This window comes from Sturnus vulgaris, unplaced genomic scaffold (genome assembly GCF_052056855.1).
Source record: "Sturnus vulgaris isolate bStuVul1 unplaced genomic scaffold, bStuVul1.hap1 Scaffold_156, whole genome shotgun sequence".
NCBI classification, from domain to species: Eukaryota; Metazoa; Chordata; class Aves; order Passeriformes; family Sturnidae; genus Sturnus; species Sturnus vulgaris.
Window position 1 is genome coordinate 2,896,014 of NW_028276073.1, and position 10,000 is coordinate 2,906,013.

Below are 10,000 nucleotides of genomic sequence, written 5' to 3' on the forward strand. Positions count from 1 at the left end.
TGGCGGCCTAATGCTGGGTAGACCTGTTGCCCTCGGCCGGCCTTTGTACCTGACGGCCGAATGCTGGGTAGACCTGTTGCCCTCTGCCGGCCGGCCTAATGCTGGGTAGACCTGTTGCCCTCGGCCGGCCTTTGGACGTGGCGGCCGAATGCTGGGTAGACCTGTTGCCCTCGGCCGGCCTTTGTACGTGGCGGCCGAATGCTGGGTAGACCTGTTGCCCTCGGCCGGCCTTTGGACGTGGCGGCCTAATGCTGGTTAGACCTGTTGCCCTCGGCCGGCCTTTGTACCTGACGGCCGAATGCTGGGTAGACCTGTTGCCCTCGGCCTGCCGTTTTACCGGCCGGCCTAATGCTGAGTAGACCTGTTGCCCTCTGCCGGCCGTGTTACCGGCCGGCCTAATGCTGGGTAGACCTGTTGCCCTCGGCCGGCCTTTGGACGTGGCGGCCGAATGCTGGGTAGACCTGTTGCCCTCGGCCGGCCTTTGTACCTGACGGCCGAATGCTGGGTAGACCTGTTGCCCTCTGCCGGCCGGCCTAATGCTGGGTAGACCTGTTGCCCTCGGCCGGCCTTTGGACGTGGCGGCCTAATGCTGGGTAGACCTGTTGCCCTCGGCCGGCCTTTGGACGTGGCGGCCGAATGCTGGGTAGACCTGTTGCCCTCGGCCGGCCTTTGGACGTGGCGGCCTAATGCTGGGTAGACCTGTTGCCCTCGGCCGGCCTTTGGACGTGGCGGCCGAATGCTGGGTAGACCTGTTGCCCTCGGCCGGCCTTTGGACGTGGCGGCCTAATGCTGGGTAGACCTGTTGCCCTCGGCCGGCCTTTGGACGTGGCGGCCTAATGCTGGGTAGACCTGTTGCCCTCGGCCGGCCGTGTTACCGGCCGGCCTAATGCTGGGTAGACCTGTTGCCCTCGGCCGGCCTTTGGACGTGGTGGCCGAATGCTGGGTAGACCTGTTGCCCTCGGCCGGCCTTTGGACGTGGCGGCCTAATGCTGGGTAGACCTGTTGCCCTCGGCCGGCCTTTGGACGTGGCGGCCGAATGCTGGGTAGACCTGTTGCCCTCGGCCGGCAGTGTTACCGGCCGGCCTAATGCTGGGTAGACCTGTTGCCCTCGGCCCGCCGTGTTACCGGCCAGCCGAATGCTGGGTAGACCTGTTGCCCTCGGCCGGCCTTTGTACGTGGTGGCCGAATGCTGGGTAGACCTGTTGCCCTCGGCCGGCCTTTGGACGTGGCGGCCTAATGCTGGGTAGACCTGTTGCCCTCGGCCGGCCTTTGGACGTGGCGGCCTAATGCTGGGTAGACCTGTTGCCCTCGGCCGGCCTTTGTACCTGACGGCCGAATGCTGGGTAGACCTGTTGCCCTCGGCCGGCCTTTGTACCTGACGGCCGAATGCTGGGTAGACCTGTTGCCCTCTGCCGGCCGTCTTTCCGGCTGGCCTAATGCTGGGTAGACCTGTTGCCCTCGGCCGGCCCTGGTACCGGCCGGCATAATGCTGGGTAGACCTGTTGCCCTCGGCCGGTCTTTGTCTCTGGCCACCCGCGGCGTGGTAGTCCTGTTACCGTCGGCCGGCCTTGCAGCCCGGCCGCCGCGCGATGGCGCCCCGTCTCTTCCATCGGACGCGCGGCCCCCTTGTCGTCTCTGCAGCGGCGAGCACGCCTTCGGCGGTCGGCCTGCACGTCCGGCATGACCGCGGGCACTGGCAGCCCAGCAGGCAGCCCTGCTCTCGCGTCTTCTTCCCCCCGGCGAAAGGCGGGGCGTGAAGGCGGGCGACTTTCGGTCCCAGCCGTGCCCAGGTGTCCCTGCCGGCTCCGTGCGCCAGCATCCACTGGCGAGCTCCGCCGGCCTCTTCCCCAGCCGCGGCCCCTGTCCGCTCCGCCGTCATGGTGCCGGCACCCCACTTCCCCAAGCGCTCCCCGACAGGAGCAGGCAGCGTTGTCGCGCCCCCTCCCCGTGCTCGAATGGACCGCGGCCCTGCTCCGGGCTTCATTTCTGCAGCGCGCTCGCTCGCTCGCTCGCTCGCTCGCGCGCTCCCTCCCTCCCCCCCCCCTCCCCCCTCCCCCCGGCCGCCCACCCGCCGCGCTGCCGCCCTGCCGCAGGCTTGAGCGGCGCCGGGGCGGAGGAGGAAGGAACGCCACCAAAGCAAAAGGCTCCGAGAAAGCTGAACAGAGAGCTTCTTTGACCAGGGACAGACGGCGCCAATCATCCCGCCGCCATCCCTGCTTGTGCACCAGGCTCTCCGCCTGCCGACCTCGGCATCAGCCTCCCGCCGCCGCCGTGTAAACTGCCCGGTGGGACCGTGGGCGGGGGCAGGAAGAGGCTGAAAGTGCTGCCAGGGAGGCTGATGGCGGAGGGCGGGGTCGCCCCCAACCGACAATGGGCAGGGCCCGAGGCAGTCTGAAAGCGCTGCCAGGGAGGCTGATGGCGGAGGGCGGGGTCGCCCCCAACCGACAATGGGCAGGGCCCGAGGCAGTCTGAAAGCGCTGCCAGGGAGGCTGAGGGCGGGGGGCGGGGCGCCCCCAACCGACAATGGGCAGGGCCCGAGGCAGTCTGAAAGCGCTGCCAGGGAGGCTGAGGGCGGGGGGCGGGGCGCCCCCAGCCGACAATGGGCAGGGGCCCGAGAGAGTCTGAAAGCGCTGCCAGGGAGGCTGACGGCGGGGGGCAGGGCGCCCCCAGCCGACAATGGGCAGGGGCGGGGAAAGTCTGAAAGCGCTGCATGGGAGGTTGATGGCGGAGGGCGGGCTCGCCCCCAGCGTTAATGGGTGGCTGCGGAAGACGGGGCAGGGACAGGGAGAGGGCAGGCGGCTTCGTGCCGGCCCCGGGCGCCTCGACAGCGAGCCCTCACGGCCCCCCAAACCCGCGCCGAGGCCCCAAGAGCTCTGCAGACCTTCCGCGGAAGAACCGGCCCGAAAGCGGCCACCCGCTTGCCGACGGCGGCGCCGGTCGCCTCGATGCAGCCGCCTCCGTGGGGCGGGAAGGGGCAGGGCGAGTTGTGCCAGGGCGCGGCGGCTTTGGGCCGAGTTTCGCTGCACGTACGTGCTTCCCCTGGCTGTGCTGCGGCCCGTGAGGTTCTGTTTTGTGGTGGGGGGGGGCTCTGTAGGTAGGGTCTCTGGGGGACGGGGGAGGAGGCGTGGGGTAGGGAGGACGCCGTTTGGGGGGGTCAGTGTGTCAGCAGGGCGAGAACCGGGCACAGGCCCTCCGTCAGCTCGGCTGTGGGCCCAAAGGGATCACAAATAAGATTTGGCAAGAGTTTTGTTTTCCGGAAAAGATTTTCTTTCCGAGTAAATAGAAGAGGCAATCATTCAAAAAAGGCAAAGAGGAAATGAAACAAATCAAATCAAATCAAAACAAAACAAAACAAAACAAAACAAAACGAAATAAAATAAAATAATAAAATGAAATGAAAAGAAATGAAATGAAATGATGAAATAAAATGTTGTCGAAAATATGTCTTGGTCTTGAAATCGATTCTGCCGGGCGGGGCAAGGCTGCTGGAGCACTTGGGCTCCGGAGCGTTAAGAGGCTGTGGGGTTTCCCCGGCTCCGAGATGGTACAAGGATGCCTCGTCTACCCGGATCCGCGAAACGTGGCCCGTCCCGCGGCGGCCAGGTCGACGCGGCTCCGGGGCCGGTGGCGTGGGACCGCCGTCGCCGGCGAAGGCGCAGCGGCGGCGGCCGTGGCCGCGACGACCAGGTCTACACGACTCCGGGAAACTTGGCCGGTCCCGCGGCGGCCAGGTCTACTGGGCTCCGGGATGGGCGGCCGCCGTGGCCGCGGCGACCAGGTCTACCCGCCTCCGGGACCGGCGGCGTGGGTCCGCCGTCGAGGGCGAGGGCGCTGCGACGGCCGCGGCGACCGGGTCTACCTAGCTCCGGTGCGACCCGGGCTGCGTGCAGCATGGCGAAGGTAGACCTGTGGTCCGCATCACGGCGTGGGCAGACCTGGTGTCCGCAGCATGGAGCGGGTAGACATGTTGTCCGCCGCATGGAGTGGGTAGACCTGTTGTCCGCGTAATGGAGTAGTTAGACCTGGTGTCCGCAGCTTGGAGTGGGTAGACCTGTTGTCCGCAGCAAGCCGTGGGTAGACCTGGTGTCCGCAGCATGACCTGGGTAGACCTGGTGTCCGCAGCTTGGTAGACCTGTTGCCCGTTTCATGGCTGGGTAGACCTGGTGTCCGCAGCAAGCCGTGGGTAGACCTGGTGTCCGCAGCTTGGTAGACCTGTTGCCCGTTTCATGGCTGGGTAGACCTGTTGTCCGCAGCATTGAGTTGGTAGACCTGGTGTCCGCAGCATGCCCTGGGTAGACCTGGTGTCCGCAGCTTGGTAGACCTGTTGCCCGTTTCATGGCTGGGTAGACCTGTTGTCCGCAGCATTGAGTGGGTAGACCTGGTGTCCGCAGCATGCCCTGGGTAGACCTGGTGTCCGCAGCTTGGTAGACCTGTTGCCCGTTTCATGGCTGGGTAGACCTGGTGTCCGCAGCAAGCCGTGAGTAGACCTGTTGCCCGTTTCATGGCTGGGTAGACCTGGTGTCCGCAGCATGCCCTGGGTAGACCTGGTGTCCGCAGCTTGGTAGACCTGTTGCCCGTTTCATGGCTGGGTAGACCTGGTGTCCGCAGCAAGCCGTGGGTAGACCTGGTGTCCGCAGCTTGGTAGACCTGTTGCCCGTTTCATGGCTGGGTAGACCTGGTGTCCGCAGCAAGCCGTGAGTAGACCTGTTGCCCGTTTCATGGCTGGGTAGACCTGGTGTCCGCAGCATGCCCTGGGTAGACCTGGTGTCCGCAGCTTGGTAGACCTGTTGCCCGTTTCATGGCTGGGTAGACCTGTTGTCCGCAGCAAGCCGTGAGTAGACCTGTTGCCCGTTTCATGGCTGGGTAGACCTGTTGTCCGCAGCATGCCCTGGGTAGACCTGGTGTCCGCAGCTTGGTAGACCTGTTGCCCGTTTCATGGCTGGGTAGACCTGTTGTCCGCAGCATTGAGTGGGTAGACCTGTTGCCCGTTTCATGGCTGGGTAGACCTGGTGTCCGCAGCTTGGTAGACCTGTTGCCCGTTTCATGGCTGGGTAGACCTGGTGTCCGCAGCATTGAGTTGGTAGACCTGGTGTCCGCTACATACCCTGGGTAGACCTGGTGTCCGCAGCTTGGTAGACCTGTTGCCCGTTTCATGGCTGGGTAGACCTGGTGTCCGCAGCATTGAGTTGGTAGACCTGGTGTCCGCAGCATGCCCTGGGTAGACCTGTTGTCCGCAGCTTGGTAGACCTGTTGCCCGATTCATGGCTGGGTAGACCTGGTGTCCGCAGCAAGCCGTGAGTAGACCTGTTGCCCGATTCATGGCTGGGTAGACCTGGTGTCCGCAGCAAGCCGTGAGTAGACCTGTTGCCCGTTTCATGGCTGGGTAGACCTGGTGTCCGCAGCATGCCCTGGGTAGACCTGGTGTCCGCAGCTTGGTAGACCTGTTGCCCGTTTCATGGCTGGGTAGACCTGGTGTCCGCAGCAAGCCGTGAGTAGACCTGTTGCCCGTTTCATGGCTGGGTAGACCTGGTGTCCGCAGCATGCCCTGGGTAGACCTGGTGTCCGCAGCTTGGTAGACCTGTTTCCCGTTTCATGGCTGGGTAGACCTGGTGTCCGCAGCAAGCCGTGGGTAGACCTGGTGTCCGCAGCTTGGTAGACCTGTTGCCCGATTCATGCCTGGGTAGACCTGTTGTCCGCAGCAAGCCGTGGGTAGACCTGGTGTCCGCAGCTTGGTAGACCTGTTGCCCGATTCATGCCTGGGTAGACCTGTTGCCCGCAGCATTGAGTTGGTAGACCTGTTGCCCGTTTCATGGCTGGGTAGACCTGGTGTCCGCAGCATTGAGTTGGTAGACCTGGTGTCCGCAGCATGCCCTGGGTAGACCTGGTGTCCGCAGCTTGGTAGACCTGTTGCCCGTTTCATGGCTGGGTAGACCTGTTGTCCGCAGCATTGAGTTGGTAGACCTGGTGTCCGCAGCATGCCCTGGGTAGACCTGGTGTCCGCAGCTTGGTAGACCTGTTGCCCGTTTCATGGCTGGGTAGACCTGGTGTCCGCAGCTTGGTAGACCTGTTGCCTGTTTCATGGCTGGGTAGACCTGGTGTCCGCAGCAAGCCGTGAGTAGACCTGTTGCCCGTTTCATGGCTGGGTAGACCTGGTGTCCGCAGCATGCCCTGGGTAGACCTGGTGTCCGCAGCTTGGTAGACCTGTTGCCCGTTTCATGGCTGGGTAGACCTGTTGTCCGCTGCAAGCCGTGAGTAGACCTGTTGCCCGTTTCATGGCTGGGTAGACCTGGTGTCCGCAGCATTGAGTGGGTAGACCTGGTGTCCGCAGCTTGGTAGACCTGTTGCCCGTTTCATGGCTGGGTAGACCTGTTGTCCGCAGCATTGAGTGGGTAGACCTGTTGCCCGTTTCATGGCTGGGTAGACCTGTTGTCCGCAGCAAGCCGTGGGTAGACCTGGTGTCCGGAGCTTGGTAGACCTGTTGCCCGATTCATGCCTGGGTAGACCTGTTGTCCGCAGCAAGCCGTGGGTAGACCTGGTGTCCGCAGCATGCCCTGGGTAGACCTGTTGTCCGCAGCTTGGTAGACCTGTTGCCCGTTTCATGGCTGGGTAGACCTGTTGTCCGCAGCAAGCCGTGAGTAGACCTGTTGCCCGTTTCATGGCTGGGTAGACCTGGTGTCCGCAGCATGCCCTGGGTAGACCTGGTGTCCGCAGCTTGGTAGACCTGTTGCCCGTTTCATGGCTGGGTAGACCTGTTGTCCGCAGCAAGCCGTGGGTAGACCTGGTGTCCGCAGCATGCCCTGGGTAGACCTGGTGTCCGCAGCCTGGTAGACCTGTTGCCCGTTTCATGGCTGGGTAGACCTGGTGTCCGCAGCAAGCCGTGGGTAGACCTGGTGTCCGCAGCATGCCCTGGGTAGACCTGGTGTCCGCAGCTTGGTAGACCTGTTGCCCGTTTCATGGCTGGGTAGACCTGGTGTCCGCAGCAAGCCGTGAGTAGACCTGTTGCCCGTTTCATGGCTGGGTAGACCTGTTGTCCGCAGCATGCCCTGGGTAGACCTGTTGTCCGCAGCTTGGTAGACCTGTTGCCCGTTTCATGGCTGGGTAGGCCTGGTGTCCGCAGCATGCCCTGGGTAGACCTGGTGTCCGCAGCTTGGTAGACCTGTTGCCCGTTTCATGGCTGGGTAGACCTGGTGTCCGCAGCAAGCCGTGGGTAGACCTGGTGTCCGCAGCTTGGTAGACCTGTTGCCCGATTCATGCCTGGGTAGACCTGTTGTCCGCAGCAAGCCGTGGGTAGACCTGGTGTCCGCAGCTTGGTAGACCTGTTGCCCGTTTCATGGCTGGGTAGACCTGTTGTCCGCAGCATTGAGTTGGTAGACCTGTTGCCCGTTTCATGGCTGGGTAGACCTGGTGTCCGCAGCATTGAGTGAGTAGACCTGTTGCCCGTTTCATGGCTGGGTAGACCTGGTGTCCGCAGCTTGGTAGACCTGTTGCCCGTTTCATGGCTGGGTAGACCTGGTGTCCGCAGCATGCCCTGGGTAGACCTGGTGTCCGCAGCTTGGTAGACCTGTTGCCCGTTTCATGGCTGGGTAGACCTGGTGTCCGCAGCAAGCCGTGGGTAGACCTGGTGTCCGCAGCTTGGTAGACCTGTTGCCCGTTTCATGGCTGGGTAGACCTGTTGTCCGCAGCATTGAGTTGGTAGACCTGTTGTCCGCAGCAAGCCGTGGGTAGACCTGGTGTCCGCAGCATGCCCTGGGTAGACCTGGTGTCCGCAGCTTGGTAGACCTGTTGCCCGTTTCATGCCTGGGTAGACCTGTTGTCCGCAGCAAGCCGTGGGTAGACCTGGTGTCCGCAGCATGCCCTGGGTAGACCTGGTGTCCGCAGCTTGGTAGACCTGTTGCCCGTTTCATGGCTGGGTAGACCTGGTGTCCGCAGCAAGCCGTGAGTAGACCTGTTGCCCGTTTCATGGCTGGGTAGACCTGGTGTCCGCAGCATGCCCTGGGTAGACCTGGTGTCCGCAGCTTGGTAGACCTGTTGCCCGTTTCATGGCTGGGTAGACCTGGTGTCCGCAGCAAGCCGTGAGTAGACCTGTTGCCCGTTTCATGCCCTGGGTAGACCTGGTGTCCGCAGCATGCCCTGGGTAGACCTGGTGTCCGCAGCTTGGTAGACCTGTTGCCCGTTTCATGGCTGGGTAGACCTGTTGTCCGCAGCAAGCCGTGGGTAGACCTGGTGTCCGGAGCTTGGTAGACCTGTTGCCCGATTCATGCCTGGGTAGACCTGTTGTCCGCAGCATTGAGTGGGTAGACCTGGTGTCCGCAGCATGCCCTGGGTAGACCTGGTGTCCGCAGCTTGGTAGACCTGTTGCCCGTTTCATGGCTGGGTAGACCTGTTGTCCGCAGCAAGCCGTGAGTAGACCTGTTGCCCGTTTCATGGCTGGGTAGACCTGGTGTCCGCAGCATGCCCTGGGTAGACCTGGTGTCCGCAGCTTGGTAGACCTGTTGCCCGTTTCATGGCTGGGTAGACCTGTTGTCCGCAGCAAGCCGTGGGTAGACATGGTGTCCGGAGCTTGGTAGACCTGTTGCCCGATTCATGCCTGGGTAGACCTGTTGTCCGCAGCATTGAGTGGGTAGACCTGGTGTCCGCAGCATGCCCTGGGTAGACCTGTTGTCCGCAGCTTGGTAGACCTGTTGCCCGTTTCATGGCTGGGTAGACCTGTTGTCCGCAGCAAGCCGTGAGTAGACCTGTTGCCCGTTTCATGGCTGGGTAGACCTGTTGTCCGCAGCATGCCCTGGGTAGACCTGGTGTCCGCAGCTTGGTAGACCTGTTGCCCGTTTCATGGCTGGGTAGACCTGGTGTCCGCAGCAAGCCGTGGGTAGACCTGGTGTCCGCAGCATGCCCTGGGTAGACCTGGTGTCCGCAGCTTGGTAGACCTGTTGCCCGTTTCATGCCCTGGGTAGACCTGTTGTCCGCAGCTGGGTAGACCTGTTGTCCGCAGCAAGCCGTGGGTAGACCTGGTGTCCGCAGCATGCCCTGGGTAGACCTGGTGTCCGCAGCTTGGTAGACCTGTTGCCCGTTTCATGGCTGGGTAGACCTGTTGTCCGCAGCAAGCCGTCGGTAGACCTGTTGCCCGTTTCATGGCTGGTAGACCTGTTGTCCGCCGCCGGCCTGGAAGTACTCCAAGGGGTCGCTGTTTCTCGCTGCCTCCGGCTATGTCATCGTAGAAGGCGGCGTGCGCCACTGCGCCCCCTCGGTCACGTACATCGGTTCTCTTTCCGGCCTCCGCCGCTTCGGGCCCATCTGTCCGTATTATGGGAACGAGGTGACGGGCCGTATCCCCACAGGCTGTTGCCGTGCCTGTGTCCGTGGCGGAGAAGGGCGGACGCGCGTGCGGTCGCCAGGGCCAGAAGAACACCGCCGATGTCGGGGCGAGTCGCGTGGCTTCGTCCGGCTTCCCGTCTTACCCAGTTCGACTGGGACAGGTTAGCCCAGAGAGAGAGACCGATGCGATCCGAGAGCCGCTCCCCGGCCCAGGCGAGGCTGCGTGCTCAGTCGGGGGAGAAGCGAGAAAGCCCCCAGAGAGACCGATGCGATCCGAGAGCCGCTCCCCGGCCCAGGCCGAGGCTGCGTGTTCAGTCCGGGGGAGAAGCGAGAAAGCCCCCAGAGAGAGCGATGCGATCCGAGAGCCACCGCGCTCCCCCGGCCCAGGCGAGGCTGCGTTGTTCCAGGCGGGGGAGAAGCGAGAAAAAGGCCCAGAGAGAGGGCGAGAAAGCCGCGAGTGTGTCCCGCTCCGGCCCGGCTGCTGCCGGTTTCGTGACAACGGGGAGCCGGGCGCCTGCTCGCTCCCCCGGGGATGGTGGCGGGCGAGGCGGCGGCGCCTCGCCCCTTTTCTGCCCGGCCTTAAGCCGGGGCCCCGCCCGCTCGCCGGGTGCGGCATTTCTTCGGCTGTCGGTCCCGGTGCACGCTGGTGGCCGGCAGCCGGGGCTGGATTTCTGTGGGGCCGGCCCGG